The sequence below is a fragment of the Haematobia irritans genome, chromosome 1 (genome assembly GCF_050003625.1).
Source record: "Haematobia irritans isolate KBUSLIRL chromosome 1, ASM5000362v1, whole genome shotgun sequence".
NCBI classification, from domain to species: Eukaryota; Metazoa; Arthropoda; class Insecta; order Diptera; family Muscidae; genus Haematobia; species Haematobia irritans.
This window is the reverse complement of record NC_134397.1, coordinates 280,482,409-280,506,501: the sequence shown is the minus strand read 5'-3', so window position 1 is coordinate 280,506,501 and position 24,093 is coordinate 280,482,409. Positions and strand designations below refer to the sequence as shown.

Here is a 24,093-nt window from a genome sequence, read left to right as displayed (position 1 = left end):
GATTGGATCAATGATCGCAGAGTTAGACATTCGTACGTTTTTATTCACAATAAAATTTTATTTTTCTGAGATTTCAATCTAATCCCAATAAAAAACAAAACATTATGAAAACGTATTCCCAAAGTGGAAACTAAAAGCCATACTTGGCGGCCAAACATTTGACCAGTTCACCCAATGTACCAGCCAGATGCTATGAAATGCAAATCGACTTACACATGGCCACGTATCAAAAATGATTGGAAACTTCAAAACACCGTGTCAATGTTTTTTAATTGTTTTTATTTTTAATCAATGAAGATGGGAAAAGATGACATGTAGTCGAGACAGATTACTATTGTTGGGTCAACATTCAAATAGAAGATTTAAACTAAAAGATTCTTAAGCGGCAAATCAGAATAAACAAACTCTCAACCTTTTTAGTTAAGTGCATTAGTAAAAATATGAACCACATAGTCTGTTCGATTCAGAATTAATAAAACGATTAGAAAACGGGTTGCGCAAACGTTGTTCTTTTTTAACAGTTTTTTACACTTTATTATGTCATCAACAGTTTACCTCACGTTGTTATCATGTTGAAAGTAGAAATAATCGAATGATCCAAAACCCAACATCAGATGCTGTACATTTCGCTTTATTGACAAAATACAAATTCCGTAAGAGAGTGGACTCATTTATTTAAAGGGTGATACGGTCAAAATTTGGTCAAGGGAAAACGCGTGTAAATCGGTGAAATCGTTTATTTAAAAAATCAAATTAAATTTCTTTTTCAAGTTCAATTAGTATAAAATTCAGGAAAAATATTCAGTTAGGATTTCGCTTTTCCAAATCCGAATTGCCGGGCCTCACGCTTGACACCTGCCATCAGATTTTGTACAGCCACCTTGTCCACCTTCTTCGCCGCAGAAAGCTAGTTTGCCTTGAACTGCTGCTCGTCCTTAGCAGTTTTTTTGGTCTTCTTTAGGTTCCGCTTGACAATAGCCCAGTATTTCTCAATTGGGCGGAGCTCTGGCGTGTTGGGAGGATTCTTGTCCATGGGAACCACCTGCACGTTGTTGGCGGCGTACCACTCCATGGCCTTTTTACCGTAATGGCAAGATACCAAATCCGGCCAAAACAGTACGGAACAACCGTGTTTCTTCAGGAAAAGCAGCAGACGTTTATTCAAACACTCTTTCATGTAAATTTCTTGGTTGACAGTCCCGAAAGCTATGAAAATGCTGCTTTTCAAGCCACAGGTACAGATGGCTTGCCAAACCAGATATTTCTTTGCGAACTTTGACAGTTTTATGTGCTTGAAAATATCTGCTACCTTTCCCCTTCCTTTTGCCGTGTAAAACTCCTGTCCCGGAAGCTGCTTGTATTCGGCTTTGACGTAGGTTTCGTCGTCCATTACCACGCAGTCAAACTTCGTCAGCATCGTCGTATACAGCCTCCGGGATCGTGCTTTGGCCGTCGTATTTTGTTTATCATCGCGATTTGGAGTCACTATCTTCTTGTAAGTCGATAGTCCGGCTCGTTTTTTGGCTCGATGCACGGTTGTACACGATACACCCAGCTTATATGCGGCATCTCGGAGAGAGAGGTTAGGGTTTCGCTTGAAACTACCGGCAACTCTCTTTGTCGTCTCAGCGGCTTCCGGTTTTCGATTTCCCCCCGTTCCAGACTTCCTGGCTGTCGACAAACGTTCCCTAAACACTTTAATTACATTTGTAACGGTTGATTTGCAACTTTTAGCGATTTTGCCAGCTTTGCGTGTGAGTAGCTCGGATTTTTGCGATGCGCGAGCAAAATTTTGATACGCTGCTCTTCTTGCTTGGACGGCATTTTGACAACTGATGAGTGAATTCCAAAATCAAAATAGGAGCAACATTCTCCACACACACACCTTCAAAATGAATGGTGTTCAGGTTTTTTAAATGCAAAATTGAAAGAAATACGTCAAGTTTATATTGACCAAATTTTGACCGTATCACCCTTTATTGTTATTTGATTCATATAAGAAATTGGCTATACATCTACACTTTATATAACACCAATATTCTCAATTCCCTGTACAGTGTCGAACTAAACCAATTTTTGGTTTATTTTATTTTTTTTTATTTTAACGACTCTAGTTAAATGATGTAATGAATTGCAACAGTCTTTCTATGTGATAACGGTGATGATCGGCCGGTCTCATCTATCATAGATGCGAGTTAACCAAATAGGGGAACCGATGGAGAAAAATTCACGTCTCCACAAATGCGTTTTATGTATTTTCCCAAAGCATTTAACTTCATGTTAAATAACCAAATATGCAAGTAGACAGAAAGATCGGCCTGTTGACAGACAAAAACTGATCAAAGACTTTGGACTCAGCAATGGATCACCACCACCACATATCAATCGTATTCTTCGCTTCATTCAACAATGCATTTTGTTTGTGTGCTCTCCTGTCGGACTTAATTTTATTTCTCCTCTATGAACTGAACTTGCACTCACAGAAATTAATTTTTGTAATTATTCCAATAAATGAAATCTTGAATAATTACAAAAATATAAGCCATCAAGAAAATAATCTATTTAATTGAATGTATTATGCTATTATTCATTATACTTATGAATAATATGTAATATGTATAAGAGTAGGTAACGGAAAATTTAGCGAAACACCATGTATGTTTTGTTTGTTTTTGGTATGAAAAAATATAAATTAATATATTCGTCCAGACGGCAAACACACCATCCACTGGGTCATGTGGCTCTCATTGTCATCAACTCACAATTATCGCTATAGCCATCAACGCATACCGTCAAGCGGTTCTATTTACGGGCACACACAAGCCGATTTAAAGAAACTTTATTTAAGGAAAACAAACCTCTTTAGTCGATACCTTTCTTTCTTGCGTGTTTATTCATTTTTGGTAATAAATGAACAAATAAGTATAGTAGAAAGTGGGGCGGGGCCGACTATATCATACCCTAGGGAGCCACGGTGGTGCAATGGTTAGCATGCCCGCCTTGCATACACAAGGTCGTGGGTTCGATTCCTGCTACGACCGAAAACCAAAAAGTTTTTCAGCGGTGGATTATCCCACCTCAGTAATGCTGGTGACATTTCTGAGGGTTTCAAAGCTTCTCTAAGTGGTTTCACTGCAATGTGGAACGCCGTTCGGACTCGGCTATAAAAAGGAGGTCCCTTGTCATTGAGCTTAACATGGAATCGGGCAGCACTCAGTGATAAGAGAGAAGTTCACCACTGTGGTATCACAATGGACTGAATAGTCTAAGTGAGCCTGATACATCGGGCTGCCACATAACCTAACCTAACATATCATACCCTAAACCACCCCTACTGCGTGAGCGTGAGTCACGAAAATAATTTCTTCGTGAGTGTGCGTGAGTAACGAATAACACGCTCACATAAAAATCCCGCCCACGGACATAAAACGCTTACGAGATGAATTCATTTACAATTTTAGTGACACCTGGGATGTTAAGAGTTTAATAACGCTCTCGACTTTAATCATGATCATGTTTTCAAACACGTCCCTAAGGTAAAGTAGACATAAAATTATTCCCGAGTCGCGACATTTTTCGTGAGTCATGATATTTTTCGTGAGTCACGGTATTTTTCGTGAGTCACGACATTTCGTGCACGAAATTTGAATAAGATCGGTTGATAAATGAGCACTATGGTCATAATAAGGTTATTATGGACAAATTTTTGAAAATCGTGTGCTGCATAGATATGAGAGCTATATCTAAATCTGAACGGATTTGAATGATATTTTAAAGGTTTGGCTGATATTACAGGAGATTACCTTGTGCTAAGATCGGTTAATAAATGAGGCCACTAATATAAAAAATAGGTTTATAAGGACAAAATGTGAGCTATATCTAAATCGCCATATACCAAATTTCATCAAAATTGGTTAATAATTGCGACCGGAATCCTGTTAACAACAGACGGTCGGACGGACACCAAGGGCTAGATCGACTCAGGAGGTGATTCTGAGTCGATCGGTACATTTTATGGGGTCTAACATCAATATTTGTGGTACACACTTTTTTTTTTTTTGCAGATCAAGGTTATTATACCATGACCACTCGAAATCTGAAGGAAAGGAAGGAGAGATGCTGGACAAAATTTGGAAATACTCATTTTTGATAATCAATGAATTCTCATACATACGAAAGGAATTTTCAAATATAGAAAAAACCAAAATCATTCGAATCCCTTTATTAAATAAATACTTTTCCTCAAGGTCTTCAAAATAGTGGTTTACAACTGTAATTGCATCTTCATTTGAGGTAAAACGCCAGCCAGCAAGGGTTTTTTAGATTTTGGAACAAGTAAAAGTCACTGGGAGCTAAATCAGGAGAATAAGGTTGGTGGTCAATCAACTCGTGCTTTAATTCATTGATTTTAGCCATTGTTAAAACACTCTTGTTCGCTGGTGCGTTGTCTTGATGAAAAATTATTTTTTGTGTTGTAAGCCAGGATGTTTTTCTCGAATTTGTACATTTAATTGATCTAAAAGGTTGCAATAGTACTCTGAATTTATGTTTTACCCTTTTGCAGATAGTCAATTAATAAAATACCTTTGAAGTCACAAAAAAACCGTTGCCACCTTACCAGCCGATTGAATTGTTTTTGCCTTCTTTGGGGCACTTCCTCCAGCTTCAGTCCATTGTTTGGATTGTTCTTTTGTCTCTGGAGTATAGTGGTGGATCAATGTCTCATCAACAGTTATGAAATGACGCCTAAAATCCATTTTATTTCGCTTAAAACGATCCAAACAAGCTCGAGAAATGTTCATTCTTATGCGTTTTTGATCGACTGTTAACAAATGCGGCACCCATCTTGCAGAAAGCTTTTTCATCTGTTGATGTCCACTACGTGGTTCATCTTCAGTGCTTGTACGACCACGTTTAAATTCAGCAACCCAATTTTTTACTGTTGCATATGAAGAAGCACTTTCACCTAACACATTCACCATATCATTATGAATTTCTTGTCCCGATAAACCTTTTTATGTAAATATTTAATGACAGCAAGCATTTCTAATTTTTTTTTTTTAACATGTGTTCATAACAGAGATGGAAGCTTCCAAAACACTTAACTTCCCAATAAACACAAGCATTGGAGAAATGCTTATATTCAATACGCTTTCAACCATTTTTGCAAAGAATTACCTTCAAATTCAATTTGAGAAATTGTTGAGAAAATCGCGTTCTCAACAAAAACAGACATTACCCTCAACAGTAGAATTCAACACGTTAGCAACAATTTCTCAACAATTTCATTTTAATGGTTCAAACCTATTGGCAAATTTGTTGAAGGCAAGCAATTTGCAAGGTCATTTGAATTAATGTTGAATATGGGATTCACTATCAAATTGATATGGAGTTACATGTGAAAAATACTCATCCTTGTGTTTGTTGGGTTTTTTCTGTTTATGCCGCTCTTTCTGTGCTAGGCTAAGAAGTTTCCGAACTGCCCTCGTACATATAGATGCATAAAAGAAACTTACTTATTAACAATAAATACACCCTCAACGAAACTCGCCTCTGCAACATTTACTCCCACACGTATTCTGCTTCAAGCCTATATATTTTCAGAATGTGTTGAAACAAAAAAATGTTTGCGCTGCGTAAACATATTATGTTTAACTCTAAGCCTATCCAGATTATTATTTTCTTTCAACGCTAAATTTTTTCGGTGTAGCATTTTGGAACAGATGCTGCAATCACTTCCATTGTAAACATTACGTTTTGCCGGTTGGCATTTGCTAACATTGATGCAAACAATTCCATTGTTGCTCCACACTTCTTTTCGGTTACCTTCTCGTTACACTAAACCGGTTTATTGATGTGAGGGCCATTACTGGGTTACTATCTGCACCAGGGTATACCCAAACATATGCACAAATATTTTATGGACCAATTTGGCGCTTTACGTTTTACTACGATGACTATGTCTACACTCCATTCATTAAAACAACGTTGTGGAGTGGTTTGACTATCCATCCGTCCGTCCGTCCCTTATGTTTGTTGGTTTGTTTTCAATTTTTTTCTCTTTGCTATGTGAACACAGAGACTGTTAGCACTCGCATGTTAGTACACTTTATGTTTTGGAACCCCTCTTCGACATCAATGAATTGGTGGTGGTGAATGGCAATGGATTTTGGTCTATTTCGTTGTATCTAGAAATGGTGACTTTAGCTTTGTGTTACTTAATTAAATTAGATCCCATCGAATACAATACCGGCTAAATGTTTGGTAAAAGCCAAAATTATCCATTTGTTGTTGTTTGTTTTTTGTTTCTTTTGACGGTATGGGAACAATTAAGTTCTTATATTAAACGAAATACGTCCATTATGCCATAGCTATTATAAAAAAATCTATAACATTTGCCTTTAAATTTAGTTTCGTGTTAAGGATATCGAAAGCAACGGAGCAAATGCAGTGGTCACACGAAACAACTAAAATATGGCTTATTTAATTCAATATACCATGGTAAATGGAATATCATGTTTTAAGTCCGACATCCATTGTTTCACGGTCTATTCGTAGGTGGCAAAGTAATGACCAATAATTTCATGTTAGTAGCATTTGACTGGCCAGCACCCTCCTCTGATTGAGATTTTAAAGATACAAGGCATTGTCTTGTTCGCTGAAAAACAGAAAACGAAAGCAACCGATATTTAAAAATAATTATTCCAATACTACACTCAAAAAAAGTTTACTTGGATCCGAAGATTTTGACCTTCCCTTATTGTATTGATTCCGAGGGGCTTCTTTAAAATAAAGAAATTTTTTAGCGACCTATCTGGCTTTAAATATAGGACCAATAAAATTAAAATTAGGATACAGATCGCATTTATCAAATTTTCATTCTCTTTTCGCGGTTTATTAATAAAGGTACTCATGTACAAACAAATGCCAGTTTAAAATCCAAATTATAATGGATACTTCAAAGTAAAAAATGTTTTCCAAAAAAAAAAACTTTAAACCAAAGATGATAAATCCTCAAAATAAGTCTTAGCCGTTTTTATCTTAAATCTAAAGATTCAATATTTCAGTTAATTTAAGGACGATTTCTTTAAATCAAAAATGTGTTTCTTTACTTTAAGGAAAATTAGCATTAGTTCAAAGACATGAGACTTTAACGGAGGGACGCAAATTTACAAAATGTGTGTCCTAAATTTAATGAAATTAATTTTTGAAGCAAAGATTATAAACTTAATTTTATTTAAAATTTCATTATTTTAAAGAAAATTGTCTTTAATAGTTTGTAAATTTCGTTTCTTAAAACTTAGGTTGCGTAATCTTTAATATCACGTAAATATTTTTTTCAGTGTAAGTGCTCCCCGAACAATGAAAATCTTTGGGTAACACATTAACTGCACGAATAGGTGTACGTATGACATATTGCCCCATGTGACATGTATTCGTCACCTCCGAAAGCATAAACTAAAAGTTTCCGTATGAGACCATAATCAGCATCGGCATTACGCCGATATATTTTTCGACAAATTCAAGAAAATTTATTAGACATACTTATTTTTTTTTTTTACTTGTTAAAGGAAGGAAAAAATTGGAGTTCAAAATTGCAAGAATGTCTTCAGTGACATACGAAGTTCTTGATGAACGCATTTGTAGTAAAATTTACAAATTTAAAGAAAAAATGAACTATTTAGTAATTTTTGTATAATTTTTGTCTGTTTTAATTATTAGAATAAAGGAAACTTTCTCCAAACATAATAATTCTATGAACTAAAAAATTAAATTGGCTTTAGTGAAATAGAGAGTTCACTTTTTATTTTTGAGTGCATGGCCTCTTTGCATGCAAATGGTCTGATGACATTTCTGAGAATTTTAAAGCTTCACTAAGTGGTTTCACCGTAATGTGAAACACCGCTTGGACTCGGCTATAAAAAGGACACCCCTTGTCATTGAGATAAACATAGAATCGGGCAGCACTCATTGATAATAGAGAACTTTACCACTTGTTATTACGGGCTGCCTCTAAACTAACCTAAGAGATATGTTGCACTTCACAGGCGCAAAGTTCCCTTGAATGATATTCTGGAGAGGTTCGTTAGGCTTACATGGAAACATACTGCACCCAAAGAAGGAATGTGATCATCTCGAATTTGTTTTAAGAGCAAAATGTTACTTTAGTGACCATGCAACATGTTTGTCGCAACCATGTTATTTCCTCGAAAACAATAGCGTGTCTGATTTCGGTAAGCATGTTATCATTGGCGAGAAAACAACATTTTGGTGACAAACATGTAACATGGTCACCATTCAAAAATAACATTTTGCTCCTAAACACGTTTGAGGTGATCATATTCCTTCTTTGCGTATGGATAATATCTGTATTATTAAATAGTTGTTAGCTGGAACAATTGAAGTTTTAGAACAAAGTACAATATTACCCACTGTTATATACAATATTATTATGTGATATGCAATTATTATTATTAAATTCCGAAACGTGCGTCCATCCAACCATCTTGCAGTCTATAGGGCTTTGCCCAAATAAATTTGACAAACATTCTTTTCCTCTGTTGATTAAGATACACTTGTAGTTTAGTCAATGCATGGTTTTAAGCTGAAATTAAAAACAACGACAATGATTAAAGGAAAAAAAACCAACAATAACAAAACAAAACGAATTAAAAACATTCTTGCACCGCTACGCTTTTTAATAAAATTTAATTACATAGTCCAGTATTAAAAATCTGAATGTTTTTTCGGCAACCACATATCGTACTATGGATTATGCATACTCAATATAGGGAATGTAGAATAGAAAAAAATCATGGAAAGAACCACCCATTTATGTGGCATTTAAAAATTTGCTTCATGGAGTGATTGGTGCGAGATAAAATACAGTGGATATTTTAAAATAAATAAATTTGAATTGGGTGAGGTTGGGGTTGATAGCAACCGATATACTGTCAGCCAAAGAATTGGGATAATTGGAATACGAGTACAATTACTGTCGTACTTTATAGCGACCTATGCAACTATTTTCTACAGTTTTTTTTTTGTTACTTGCGAAATGCCATTATATGGTAAAATGCCGTTGAAGAAGCAGAAAACAAGGTTGGGCTTTTAACCTTTAGCAGTGCGGCGTTGTATTGCATATGAGCCACGGTAATGATATAGATTTCATTCACATCACCCTAACGGAATGTAAAACCAATGAAATTTATAATTAAAGAAAGTTATGTGGGCGCCAGCGTGAAACGAAAACTTTTTTAATCAACAATAATATATTTTTGATGACCAAAATCGACTTTTAACGATAAAATCGAAATGACTTTGAATTACATTAAGGCGATCTTTGGATCGATTTTTTTTTTTGTGAGAAAACCCACAGTTTTTTTATTATATGCGTTTTTTTTTTTCTTGTAGGTAACTATTGTTTATAATTTTTTAGAAAATTTAGATTATATGTAGAAAATTTTAACTAAACAGTATTACAAACACTGACATCACGCCGATATCACAAAAATAAGTAAAAATTTGTCGACAAATTCAAAAAAAAAATGTTAGAAATAATTAAGAGTTTTCACTTGGTAAAGAAAATTTTGCAGTTTGGACAAAAATTGGAGTTCAAAATTGTAAGAATGTCTTTAGTACCATACGAAGTTCTAGATGGGCGCATTTGTAGTAAACCTTACAAATTTAAAGAAATAATGTATAGAAATAATTAACTATTTTGTGAAAAGTACGAATTTAGTAAATCTTTATGTTTCATTTTTGAATAATTTTTCCCCATTTTTAGTTCATTTAACTAACGTACGCTAAAAATTATTAGAGTAAAGGAAACTTTCTCCAAACGTAATAATTCAATGAACTAAAATAAAGTTAAAAGGGGTTCGTTTTTTTGAGTGTACATATGAATATGAGAAAATTTATTATTTTAGAAATATATTTTATAAAAATTCGATTTTGGAAACAAACAAAAAATCGTTTATACTTATCAAAAATTAAGTTATACCTTTTAAAGCGTAGAGATTTTAATACCGTTAGACCATGTACTGTTTTCAAAACTGCTTGTTCTCTTTTCTCCTTTACTTACTAAAGTAAGCCGAAAAAAGAACAATCTTTAAAACTTCTTATAGGACTTATATTTACTCTTAATAGGATTGTCGTCTAGCGTGACAAAATTGTTCTTTTATTAGTTTGTTTTTCTTATTAACGTTTTTTCATACGAAAACAATTTTCAAAAAGACACAAAGAAAAACAAGTAACATATTTTACAGCAAGAATGAACTACCTCGTGTGAAAATTTAACTAAATTGTACCCCACATTTTGAGATTTCCACAAAGCGTCGTGAAAACCAGGAAAGTGTGTTGCCCTGGTGTACTTTTTAACTGAAATTCACGAAATTACACCCTCTCATAGAAAACAAACTAAAATTAAAGACCATTTAACCCTTTTTAACCATACAGTAGATTTGGAAATCGTACGAAAATTTTCTTCTGATTTAGTTCATATTGAATATATGTGTACAGTCATTGAAAACATTAACTTTAAGCAAATATTTGTTTGCGATAAAAATAAGTTAAAAATAGCGTTGGTTGAACTATGGACTTTTTCAATGCATGGTGTTTCGACAAAATTTTTTTATATGCTATTTTCTTCTTATATGAGATGTGCTTATATGTGAACTTAGTAAGGAAGTCATGTACGAAGCATCTTTTATTCGGTATTTGTCATTAATTTGTCACTATAACAGTGTTGCCGGGTGATTTTTGAATGTTAATCCTAAATATTAAGAAAACCCCCTAAATTGTTTTAGATTTTTTTAAAAATCCCCAAAAATGGAGAAAAATCATGTATTGATGCACTTACAGACACACACACTATGTATTTCGGAAAAATGTGACACTTTCGTGTTCACTTTCATTTTTTTGTCGGTTTTTAGAGGGTTAAATTTTATTTACCATAAAATGAAACATTTAAGCAACTCCCTGAAAATATGTATGAAGGCAAATATTTTCAAACAGACTTGTAAAGGTTAAAAATACACCTCGCAAGTTAAATACCAATATTGAGGTGAGCACGAATAACGAGAACTGTTTACCCAAACAATTGCAAACTATTCTGCTACCAGCAAATGTGTGGCTAGAATAAACGTTTTGGCCATTTTATTGTTTACTTATATATGTGTATTCAAACTATATGCTGTGGAGAATGGTTAATTTCAGTTAACCTTATCAAGATTTGAAAATGTTAATAATATCAAGACAACAACGGCAACCTAAACAATGCAGACTTGAATATCTTTGAGGTTAGTTTGACGTAGTTTTTGAAGAGTAATGGTAACACTTTAGCAACAAACGAATAATAAACACACAAACCTCAATCAATTCTATGTCATCAGATTCACATATTATCCATTGATGAACGAATAGATGTTTGACTTTCAACCATTTTTTCGTGGGAAAAGAATCGTTGTTTCCCCCATTAATTGATCTATTGCTATCTATCTACTTCACAAAATGTGAAGAAAGTGAAAGAGAATATACAGATGTTTATCCCATTAAGTGAGCAATGTATTTGATTAAAGTTAATAATACTAATTAAACAAACGGTTGGCTATTGTCATAGTACCATGGATTTTGGCAAATTTATTGTAGACAATTTTTCAACAATTGAATATAACTTTGTTCATTTTCGATGAAGCATTTATCGCAAAATATTTGTACAATCTACTTGGATTATCGTCATGGAACATTTGACTATTTGAAATTCCAAACTTGTAATTATTTTCCCCCATTTATTATATTTGATTTAAGACACACAGGGAGAAAGAAAATAGCAATGAGAGTAAGTAAAGACAATAGCAATGATAATCTTTAACTAAAAATTACTTTGAAAACTGATTTATTCTGTCTATGTTAAAAATTAATTACACTCAAAAACAGTGAATAAACCATAAAGAGAAGTTTTCATTCATTTGAGATAAGTTTGGTTAATTTTAGAAAATTTGAACAAAAATAAGTAAATATTTTTCGACAAATTCAAGAAAACGTATTAAACATAATTATTCAGATTCAGATTATTACAATATTTAGTGGAGCTTATTGGGCAAAATACTTCATTCGCGTCAGCTGGATAGCGAGTTCGATGATATCGCAGAAGTTTAGACTCTCAGGTACACGGATGAAAAATACTGTTTTTCATATGTTTGGCTGTAAAAATTATATGTTTGGAACGCAAATATTTTAACACAATATTTGTAAGTGCAAGCATATAATGTTCGTAACCTATATAAGTAAGTAAATATTTTTCGACAAATTCAAGAAAACGTATTAAACATAATTATTCAGATTCAGATTATTACAATATTTAGTGGAGCTTATTGGACAAAATACTTCATTCGCGTCAGCTGGATAGCGAGTTCGATGATATCGAAGAAATTTAGACTCTCAGGTACACGGATGAAAAATACTGTTTTTCATATTTTTGGATGTAAAAATTATATGTTTGGAACGTAAATATTTTAACACAATATTTGTAAGTGCAAGCATATAATGTTCGTAACCTAGCATAACATGTTTGGGACATATATCTTAATATGTTAGAACATATTATTTTTGGGACATAAAATGTTTGTAAATATAATATGCTAGGTTGCAAACATATATTAATTTAGAAATAGTCTATACACATATATGTGTTTAGAAAGAGAGACCTAGAGAGTATGCTGCAAGTAAATGAATGGAAGTAACCAATTGGCGCCTTAAAAATATATATACACAACGAAAATTTCGAATGGGAATGAGAATCCAAGAGTGATTGTCGAAAAACCAATGCACCCACAAAGAGTGACTGTTTGGTGCGGTTTATGGGCTGACGGCATCATCGGCCCGTATTTTTTCCAAAATGAGGCCGGTCAGGCAGTTACTGTGAAAGGTGTTCGCTATCGTGAGATGGTAACGAACTTTTTATGGCCCGAATTGGAAGATATGGATGTGGACGATATGTGGTTTCAGCAGGACGGTGCCACTTGCCGCACAGCTAACGAAACAATGGCTCTTTTGCGCAACAAATTCAATGGCCGTGTTATCTCACGTAATGGCGATGTCAATTGGCCGCCAAGATCATGTGATTTGACACTGTTGGACTTTTTTCTTTGGGGTTATTTCAAAGAAAAGGTAAACGTCGATAAGCCAGCAACAATTCAAGAGCTAAAGGATTAGATAATTCGGCACATTAACGGCATAGAACCTCCATTATGCCTCAGCGTCATCGAAAATTTGGACCATCGGATGAAAGTGTGCCACCGAGGTCGCGGCGCCCATTTGGCCGATATTTTGTTTCATACATAATTGAGTAATACCAATGTACCATAATAAAATAAAATTACAATAATTTTCTAAATAGTTTGTGTTTTATTCAAAATCAACATCGGCCCTTGAAATTTTAACCACCCTTTATAATGGCTAATGCCCTGGGGTGGAACTCAATGTTAGTAACAAAATCTAGGAAACATTTAAATCTGAAGCAATTTTTAGGCAACATCGCAAAACTGTATTTATGATTTATCGGTCGATTAAGTCATTTTTAAAAGTTTTCGACAAGGAAAAAAGTTTTTACAAGGCAATTTTTGCCGAAATCAGGAAAACATATATATGGGAGATATATCTAATACTACTCCCCTTGCAAAGTTTCACGTAAATCAGAGTAAAACTGTGGCCTCTATGGTTATATGAGTGTAAATCGGGCGAAGGATATATATGGGAGCTATATCTAAATCTGAACCGATTTTAACCAAAATTGGAATGCGTATTCAGAACGTTAATTCTACTCCCTGTACACAATTTATAGCAAATCGGGGAAAAAAACGACTACAACTTCAAAAGAAGAATATAAATCTGCAACCTGGAACTAAGAATCGAGCTTGATATCCTATGCAGGTAATGTTTAACAAAATTAACTTTTAATTGAACAAAATTAAATTCGAATTAATCTGTTTTCTTTCAGAAAAACTAATTTACTTACAGGCTGCTGATTTATTGGAAATCTAGGCGCATCTACATATTAGAATGAACATGCTGACATGGTTATTATGATAAGGAAGATAATGATTTATATAGTTTATTTTTTAACCCTTTAGTTGTTATTGATCATAATTGTATGTCTAACTTATTTTAGAACAAAACACATAAATAACAAAAACCAAATTCTAATTCAGAAAAATAAAATATTGAAGATGTTTTATAAGAACGCATATTTTGTTTTATTTCAAATAAAACTAAATAAGATTTTGGGGGCGCAATATATACACTTTTTGATTGAAATGTATTGCCAATATGAATTATTACTTTAATTGAATCAATTAAATAGTTGATTGATTTTTGTCGCGAAATTAATTATAGTTTTAATTGATTCAATTAAAACTGTGATTGAATTTTATTTCAAAAACCAATCACTTTTTTAATTGATTCAATCACACAATTGATTCCATGACAAAATTCAATTAAATATTTAATTGAAAATCTGTTGGTTTTCAATCAAAATGTGTGATTGATACTATCATTTTCGTGATTGAAGACATTTCAATTTAAAAAAAAAAATGAGTGAATCCGCGATTTTCGTGCTTCAAATCAAAAAAAAAAAATTGTGTGTGTACACTCAGAGAAGAGTGGACCCATTAGCGAGTTATTTTTAACTAACGAGTGTTAATTCGTATGTCGCTAAAGAAGCATGTACCCATAGTAAGTTCAACATTTTCCTATGGGTTAGTAATTTGTTTTAATTTTTGCCAAGTTCAAATTTAACTGTTCAGAAGTAAACAAGTATAAACGGCCGTAAGTTCGGCCAGGCCGAATCTTATGTACCCTCCACCATGGATTGCGTAGAAACTTCTACGAAAGACTGTTATACACAATCTTAAATCGTTTTCTAAATTGTGAGTTAGTCCACACGTGGTATATATTAGACAAAAATGTATGTAAGTCTACAAATAATTACGAATCGATATGGACTTTTGCACGGTACGTAGGGAGCCAGAATTGAAATATGGGTGACGCTTATATGGGGGCTATATACAATTATGAACTTGATATGGACCAATTTTTGTGTGATTGGGGATCGATTTATCTGAGGGCTATATATAACTATAGACCGATGTGGACCTAGTTAGGCATGGTTGTTAACGGCCATATACTAGCACAATGTAACAAATTTCAACTGACTCGAATGAAATTTGCTCATCCAAGAGGTTCCAAAACCAAATCTCGGGATCGGTTTATATGGGGGCTATATATGATTATGGACTGATATGGACCACTTTTGGCATGGTTTTTAAATATCATATAGTAAAACCGCGTACCTAATTTCAATCAATGAAATTAGAATTTTGCTTCTCCAAAAGGCTCCGGAGGTTAAATCTGGGGATCGGTCTACATGGGGCTGATTATGGGCTGATATGAACCAATTCATGCATGGTTGTTGAATACCATATACTAACATCACGTACCAATTTTCAACCGAATCGGATGAATTTTGCTCTTCCAAGGGGCTCCGGAGGTCAAATCTGGGGATCGGTTTATTTGGGGGCTATATATAATTATTTTGCATGGGTATTTGAGGCCATATACTAACACTATGTACCAAATTTCAGCCGGATCGGATGAAATTTGCTTCTCTTAGAGGCCCCGCAAGCCAAATCTGGGGATCGGTTTATATGGGGGCTATATATAATTATGGACCGATGTGGACCAATTTTGCATGGTTGTTAAAGACCATATACTAGCATAATGTACCAAATTTCAGTCGGATCGGATGAAATTCGCTTCTCTTAGAGGCTCCGAAAGCCAAATCGGGGGATCGGTTTATATGGGGGCTATATATAATTATGGACCGATGTGCACCACGGACGGACGGACATGCTTAGATCGACTCAGAATTTCACCACGACCCAGAATATATATACACGGATGAAAAAGACTGTTTTTCATATGTTTGGCTTTAAACATTATATGTTTGGAACACAAATTTTTAAACACAATATTTTTGAGTGCAAGCATATAATGTTCATAAACTAGCATAACATGTTTGGGACATATATGTTAATATGTTAGAACATATTATGTTTGGGACATAAAATGTTTGTAAATATAATATGCTTGGATGCAAACATATATTAATTTAGAAATAGCCTATAAACATATACGTGTTTAGTAGCTTGGAGCGCTATTTAACAGGGAGCGATATTGAATTAGGTTGATGGTTGTTGCTTGTTATTACAAAATTAACATTTTATTTTTCCTTGGGCAATTGATCAGCTACTTCTTTGATCCTTACAAACTGTGTGGTCCGCTGTTCGAATCCCCGTCCGGCAAAAGGTAAAATTAAAATAAAAAAAATCATAAAATTTAATAATTTCTTCTACAATGTTTGTATTACAGAAAAAGGTGCTAAGAACGAAAAAATCTCGAGGAAGTGAGAAAGATGTCGGGGAATATACAATTGGGCAGAAACAAAATTTTGAGCATTCAGGTCGAAAACCTATGTTGTTAGCACCTATATTACCTGTTTATTTTCATAATTCATTATGATTGTAAATATATAAATAAATAAATAAAATTTTTAGCACAATATTATTTGGGAGAATTTTTTTTAAGCATATAATATTTTTGGGTGCAAAATGCTTCCAAACATATTATATGGTCACATAATAACGTATTGTTTTTTGGAAGACAACATTATTGAATTTGGATGCAAAAATACAAAATGTTTGGAACTTAGACTACCCAAACATATATTGTTTAGACCAATATGCTTTCAAACATATTATATATTGGTAGAGATCAAACATATAATGTTTGGGCAATACCCAAAAATGTATATGCTTGAAGAAAAATATGTTTGGGAGTATATGTTACAGAAGCGATTTTTTGTGAGGGTGTACTTTATGGGGTCTTAGAGCAATATTTCGATGTGTTACAAACGGAATGACAAAGTTAATATACCCCCCATCCTATGGTGGAGGGTATAAAAATTAACTAAATAATACATTTTTTAAAACGAAAGAAATTAATGTTCTGGATTTTTTATACCACCTGTTGACTTGGAGCAAGGAGACCTCAATGTGGAGGATCCCCTTTTCTACGTGTCATATTATATTTAATACAAACCACTTACTCTTCTGTAGTACAAATCCTTTAGAATCACTTATTAGATTTTATTTCTATTATTTTCATAAAATTTTACCTTTTGTCCGGGCGGAGGATCGAACCGCGTACCATCAGTTTTGTAACCAAACACACTATCCACTGGGTCACTTAGCTCTTATACTCATCAACAACCAAGTGTGACTTTGTTTATTCTTTTCTTGCTTGGCTGCATGTATTGATTAACACATACAGTCAAGGGTGTCTATTTTTAGAAACACCATAGGTTAGGGTTAGGTTAGGTGGCAGCCCGATGAATCAGGCTCACTTAGACTATTCAGTCCGTTGTGATACCACATTGGTGAACTTCTCTCTTATCACTGAGTGCTGCCCGATTCCATGTTATGCTCAATGACAAGGGACCTCCTTTTTATAGCCGATTCCGAACGGCGTTCCACATTGCAGTGAAACCACTTAGAGAAGCTTTTAAAACCCTCAGAAATGTCACCAGCATTACTGAGGTGAGATAATCCACCGCTGAAAAACTTTTTGGTGTTCGGTCGAAGCAGGAATCGAACCCACGACCTTGTGTATGCAAGGCGGGCATGCTAACCATTGCACCACGGTGGCACCATACGAGCACATGTTTCGGAGACGAACTATTGTCTAGAAATAGATTCACTTACCGGTAGTTAGAATTGACATTCATCGTTAGTTTATTTATACTAAAAATAGAAATTTCGTGCCCAAATAGACTTCGTAATATTGCACAGTAAAAGTTCAGTAACGCTGAGAAACTTCTTCGTACGTTCGAGAAAATACGTTTTCCCTATTATTATATTTGCTTCAGTCCATTTACGAACTCATTGGGAGTTTTTAACCATTTTGCTGGTAATGACCCTAAGTACAATTTATTTCCACTGAGTTAATATTGTTCATCAATAGTTAAATTTAACTAACTGTAAATAAAATTTTGAACTACTCAATGTTGTGGAATTTACTTGTTCAATTTTCTTAGTGTAATAACAGATTTCAATCAAATTCGGCACACTTTACGACACTATCAATTGCACTCCTTATGCAAAAGGCTTTGCTTTAGCAAATCTAGCTACTGGGGCCATATTAGTAGATATCCCAGAACACATACTTGTGCCAAATTTGAAGTCGATTGGACTTAAATTGTGACTTAGACTTTGTTCACAGACAGACGGACATGGCCGACCCTGAGCAATATGTCTATCTCGTCTGCTTCTGGGTGTTGCAAACATATGCACTAACTTATAATACCCTGTTCCACAGAGTGGCGCAGGGCATAAAAATGTTCTAAAAAAAACTATACAAATTCTTATATTGTGAAAACTAAGTATTTTACGAAGGTTTACGACGTTTTTGACGTATGGTAATATATGTATGCTAGATATCTTACAGTTTACGACAGCACTTTTAACTTATAACTCTAAAATTATTTCCGCTTACGTGAGACGGATCTAATTTTATCTGTTTCTGAGGCCGAACTTGAATACTGTTAGCAATTGGCTGAAATGAACCCATGGTCCACGGTTTGTTGTAAAGTGTATATGGATGTACGATTCACCAGGAAGGAAAATAGAGTTAAGTTTAGTTATTTTTTTTTTTTTTAATTGAACTACACGATATTACGAACTCCGAAATCACGACGATATCGAGTGTTCAATTGTTAATTAAGTTTGTAATTTGAAGGACAAAATTGAAGTTCCAAATTGCAGAATCGTCTTTAGTGCCATTTGTGGTAAAATTTACAAATTTTAAAAAATTACAAATTTTAAGAAATTTTAATAAAGCGTTAGGCTTCATTTAAAGTATAATTTTCTCGGCATAATTTAACTAATATTAGAGAAATTTTAACTAAAAAATAATCATTTGCATGAACTAAAATAAAATAAAATTGGTTCTTGTACATTGATTCACTTTTTTTGTGTGTGCTAATTATGGTTATATGGCGATTTGTCAAAGTAGTGCTTTATTGCAGTAGACCTGATTTCTCTTTAAAAATCTTCATCTGAAATAAATCCCTATTTGTCTTAGGGAAAATACTTTCACTTGGTCTTACTCCTATACTCCGTTTTATCCCGCAAATATCATACAAAGTCGGTAACATAATGTAGGCGTTACTGCCTAACCAAACTTTTATTTTAACTCTGGGGAGAGTAATGGATGGACCCGAATTTTCGACACTTATTTATAAACTACTAAGATATTTTGAGTATCATCCAAATGTATGCAAATGCCTCAACTAATTAGCATAACTCCATCGCAGGCGGTGCACTAGTTTCCTTTATAATTAAAAAGAAATTTACTATCATAATTGAAAATATGTAGTAAGCTGGTTTGGCGGTGCGTCAATGGAAAAATACCGAAAACTTCACATAGCACAAAATCACGTGTTTACTCCATAATGCTGCCAGAGATTCAAATCACTAGTTACACACAGTATTCAGGTAATGATTAAACTAGAGTACTTTTACTTTTTGGACGATTATTTTCATACCGATAAAAATAGAACGAACATTGTTTTGACTCAAAGCTAAATCCACTAAAATCCACCAGGCGGTTCACGAGCCTTGTTTGTTGAAATTTCTATTCGTGATTTGTGTGTCACTCCCCACTCTCCTGAAATGACAAACTGGATATCGAGAACAGGAGAAGTGTGATCACAAGCAGCGCTTCATAAACAAATTTTCATTTTATTGCCACTTTAACGTTGGATTATGGTGATGTGCATGTAAACCAAATGAAGTCGATAAAATTATTTAGCCATCTTCATCATAACAAAGTCATAAAATAGTTTGTCGTGTTTTTTTTTCTTGTCTTTTTATTTGCTTTCCTCTTACATTGCAGTAGTTTTGTTTGTGGCCAAGATTGGCTTAAGTTTCGTTACGAACTTGATTGCTTCAGTTTTTGAAAATAAAACGGTTGTTTTTTTAACGAAACTGAAACTTGTACCGGCCGACCGACCGAATTGTTCAAATGTTGCTGTTTGACTGATTAGATGCCGCATAAATGCCACGATTTTATAAGAGCGCAAATTTGTGTATTGGCCAGATGTGGAAAATGTATAGACGGCTGCAATTCGAACAGCAAAGCAGTGGGACAACCACCATAACGAGCATCTTATGCATTTAACAAAAAATAAAAGTTTAGCTTTAAATCTAGGATCAATAAAATTAAAATTAGGATACAAATCTCATTTATGGAATTTTCTTTCTCTTTTTGGGATATATTAATAGAGCTATTCACGTACAATCAAATGTCAATTTAAAAATCCAAATTATAACAGATACTTAAAAGTAAAAAATAAAATCCACAAAATAAGTCTTAGCTTATATTTGAAGCGGTTTTAACTTTTTTTTTTGCGATACGCAAATTTTATTTGCGTATCCTAAAATTAAGGTTGGGTAATCTGTCAAATTCACGAATGAATATTTATTCTTATACTACATATCTTTAATACCATGTACGAGTAAATATTTTTTTAGAATAAGTACAATTCCCTATAGGGAAAAAGTTATTCAGTTTTGAAAATTGATGATTTTAATGATGAATGTTTCAAAATATTTTCTTTCAACTCTGAGAGTATGTATAGACAATCTATTTTATTTGAAGACGTCTCCATTCATACCAGTCAATGAATTGTATGGCTCCTAAAAGGATACAGTCACACTCACAAAGTTGACATTAAAGCCAATTTAACTCTATTTTAGCTCATGAAAATTATAATGTTTTTGTTAAAATTTACCCAATTCCAATTTTTCGAGCTTTCGACATGAGAATGTTTCGTTTACTTTAGTTAAATGAACTAAACAAAAGAAAAGCATACAATTTTATAAATTTGAATTTCCGACAAACAAGTTCAGAATTTTCCAAAATTTGTATTTGGACTTAGTATGGCGCTAAAGATATTATTTACAATTTTTATGTCCACACACAAAATTCAGAATTCAATTCAGTTGTAAAACTAATGCAAAAATAAACTTATATTTATTGCAAAAAATTTATTTTGTTTTAATTTATATTTAATATTTTGTAAGAAATTTTCTTCAGGTTTTTTTCTTTATGCCAAGTATGTCTTAAAAAAATTGATGATCTAAATGACAGTAAAATTTCTTTTTGAGAAGGATGCATTTCGTAAATGAACAGAAAAAATATCACCAAAATATTTCCAATTAAAAAGTTGATTGAAGTTGAAAATTTAATAAATTAATTGATACAATTAACTTTTTAATTACGATAGAAACTTTAAGTTAATTAAGCCAATGATTGATATTTTAAAAATTTTTAATCAAAAAAATAATTGATACAATTAACTTTAATCAAACTAGGAAAACTAAGTCACTTAAAAAAGTGATCAATTTTTTTTTTTAATTTTTAACTAAAAATTTATTTCAAACAATAAATTGTTTAATAAAAAAAACACTAAGTCAGTTAAGAAAGTAATTGAAGATAGCTACTTTTTTAATGAAAAAATTAATTGAGTTTAAATTAAATTTTTAATTGAATCAATTAAAAAATTAATTGAAATTTGCTAATGAAATCAAATAATTTTTTAATCAAGTATTTTTTAATTTCCAATTAAAACTGTGATTGATACTATCATTTCCGTGATTGACACAGAAAAATTTATTTTTGTGTGTGGTAGTTAAAAATCCAAAAATATCCCAAAATTTTCGTTAATTTAATGAATCTTAAAGTTTGGAATACAATTTAGCTCAATTCAAATATGAAAATCTTTCAAAATTTGGAACGATTGGTGTAAAATTTGCAACAACAATTTTTCGAGTTTTCGACGAAATTTGAAAATTCGATTTTATATATGAAGAAAAAGAGTAACCGTTAGATTCCGTTGAATACAAATAAAATCTTGGAATTACACAGTTATACATAAGAGTCGATTGTTGGAATGTGGGTTGTAGTAGTAGTAGTGCTATTCGTTCTGGATCGTTTTTAATTTTTTTGCCGCGTATCTATTCTCACCATTTCATAAACAATTCTCTTGGGAGCTTAGGAATAGTGCTTCCATTGTGCCTAGATCGAAAAAAAACAGACAATTCTCTTATACAATGCTCCGAACTCCGAACAATAGTTACAAATCTCCGATCGACATCGAATTGTGTTCGTATTTGTGTAACGGTTTGGAAAAAATACAATTTGAATTAAGAAAGAAAAACTCTAACCATGCGAATGAAATAATAAAAAATGCATAATCGGTTTTTTTTGTTATTCACATACGTCAAAGCCATTGTAAACGTAATTTTTTTATTCAAAGATCTGTGGTTTTGGTATCTGAAGTTTATGTGTGTCTTTTGTTTTTCGGGAATTTGCCTTTGGTCAAATCTTTAAAACTTTGTTTTAACACCTCCCAACTGAGACAGTAACATAATAGTCCCAAAGCAAACAGGCGGTAACAGACACCTTTGATATAGGAAATCTAAAGTATCAACTATCAAACAGTGGGTCAAATAATATATGGGTCTGAAATTACAAAAAAAAACACACTCACGTTGATACATACAATTTATAATTTCAAAAATGTTGGCTTTATCCTAAAGATAAGATAATCTACATTTTAAGACGTGAAACATATCAAGAATATTTATTCATTTAATCTGGGATTCTTTGAATTTTGAAAGCTTAATTGAAAAAATTGTGTCCCAAATTATAGCTCGTGTCGTTAGGTACATTGTTGACACTCAAGCCTATTAGTCTTGCGTTCATTTCACTTCATGACTTTTTGGGGGGAAATGGATATTTTTATAATTTTATGAACGTTATATTTTGATTTTGCGCTATATTTCATAACCCTTGGATGCCGTTTTTCCAAGCAGTTGGAATTTTATACTGGTCATGGGACTGGTTGTATTTAGCTGGTTGGTAGCCACTTTATGAATTTATCTTTAGAACACAATGAACCTCTAACTGGTTTAAATGTCTCTACCGTAGGACTAAATAACACCTTTCTGGTCTTTATGCATCTGTAACGGGGACAGTTCATATTATATTTTTCCTACCAATATCACAAACATTTGAATTGACGTTTCCACGCTACGTGTTAAATGGCGTTTGTGGCCGAGTGTGCTAAGGCATTCTGTTATGGTGCCAACAAACCCAAAAAAATATCAATGAATCTTCTTGTCAATACAATTAAAATTATTTTTAAATTAGAGCTAACAACGTAATTTGTAAATACAATTACGATTTTAGTAATATTTTGACATATTAGCAACCAATTTTGTTATATAAACAAAAATTTTGTTGAACTTAAAAATTTTCTTTAACAACAATTTATTGTAAGTTCAAACATTATAATATTATTTTGTGTGTAGGTGATTTTTTTTTTTTTAATTTCTTCATTCAAATGAACTTCCAAGGTAAAACGTCTAAAGCAATGCGCAACTAGACAATAGACTATTGGCTAGTTGGAAAGAACAGTATTTCTAACATGTCTCTTTGTACTGGCTAATTGATTAATTGAAAGCAACTGGTCAGTGCATTGGTTTGTGAGTATTAAAGGACCGGGTTAAAGGACCGCATTGAAGCAACATATTACCGCTGTAGGAAAGCAATTTGCAATAACACAACAACTTAAACACTGTACATGTGGTTTACGGTCATATATGTGCTCATATTCACAAACGTTTTTGTTGTTTCTTTAGACATTTATGATAAAGAACGAACACGTATTAATTTTCGTGCAAATGAACACTCTGATGAATGTGTTTTTGCAAGCAGTACTCGATTTGCAGAAAAGCACCCATGAATTATGATCAACATTGATCGACTAATGAGTTGTTGAAAGCCATCGTTTAAAATGTCGGAACATAGCAGATGGAAGTCGGGTCACATCGCCCTTGGTGGTTTTTATAAAAAGGTATGTTAACCGGTTTTATTACTACACAAAACACAATGTAATTATTTATTGATTGT

General features: G+C 33.1%; 1 protein-coding gene across 3 annotated transcripts in view; it reads right to left on the bottom strand.

The window, feature by feature from the left end:
* The window catches only part of yellow-e (L-dopachrome tautomerase yellow-e), a 51,269-nt gene extending 31,108 nt beyond the window's left edge, over positions 1–20,161 (bottom strand). The window contains exon 1 of one of the 3 annotated variants that reach the window (XM_075297975.1): positions 20,004–20,161. The gene's annotated coding sequence lies outside the window, so the exon portion shown is untranslated. The other 2 variants (XM_075297984.1, XM_075297992.1) reach the window with 2 other exon arrangements.
* Positions 20,162–24,093: the final 3,932 nt, after the last annotated feature.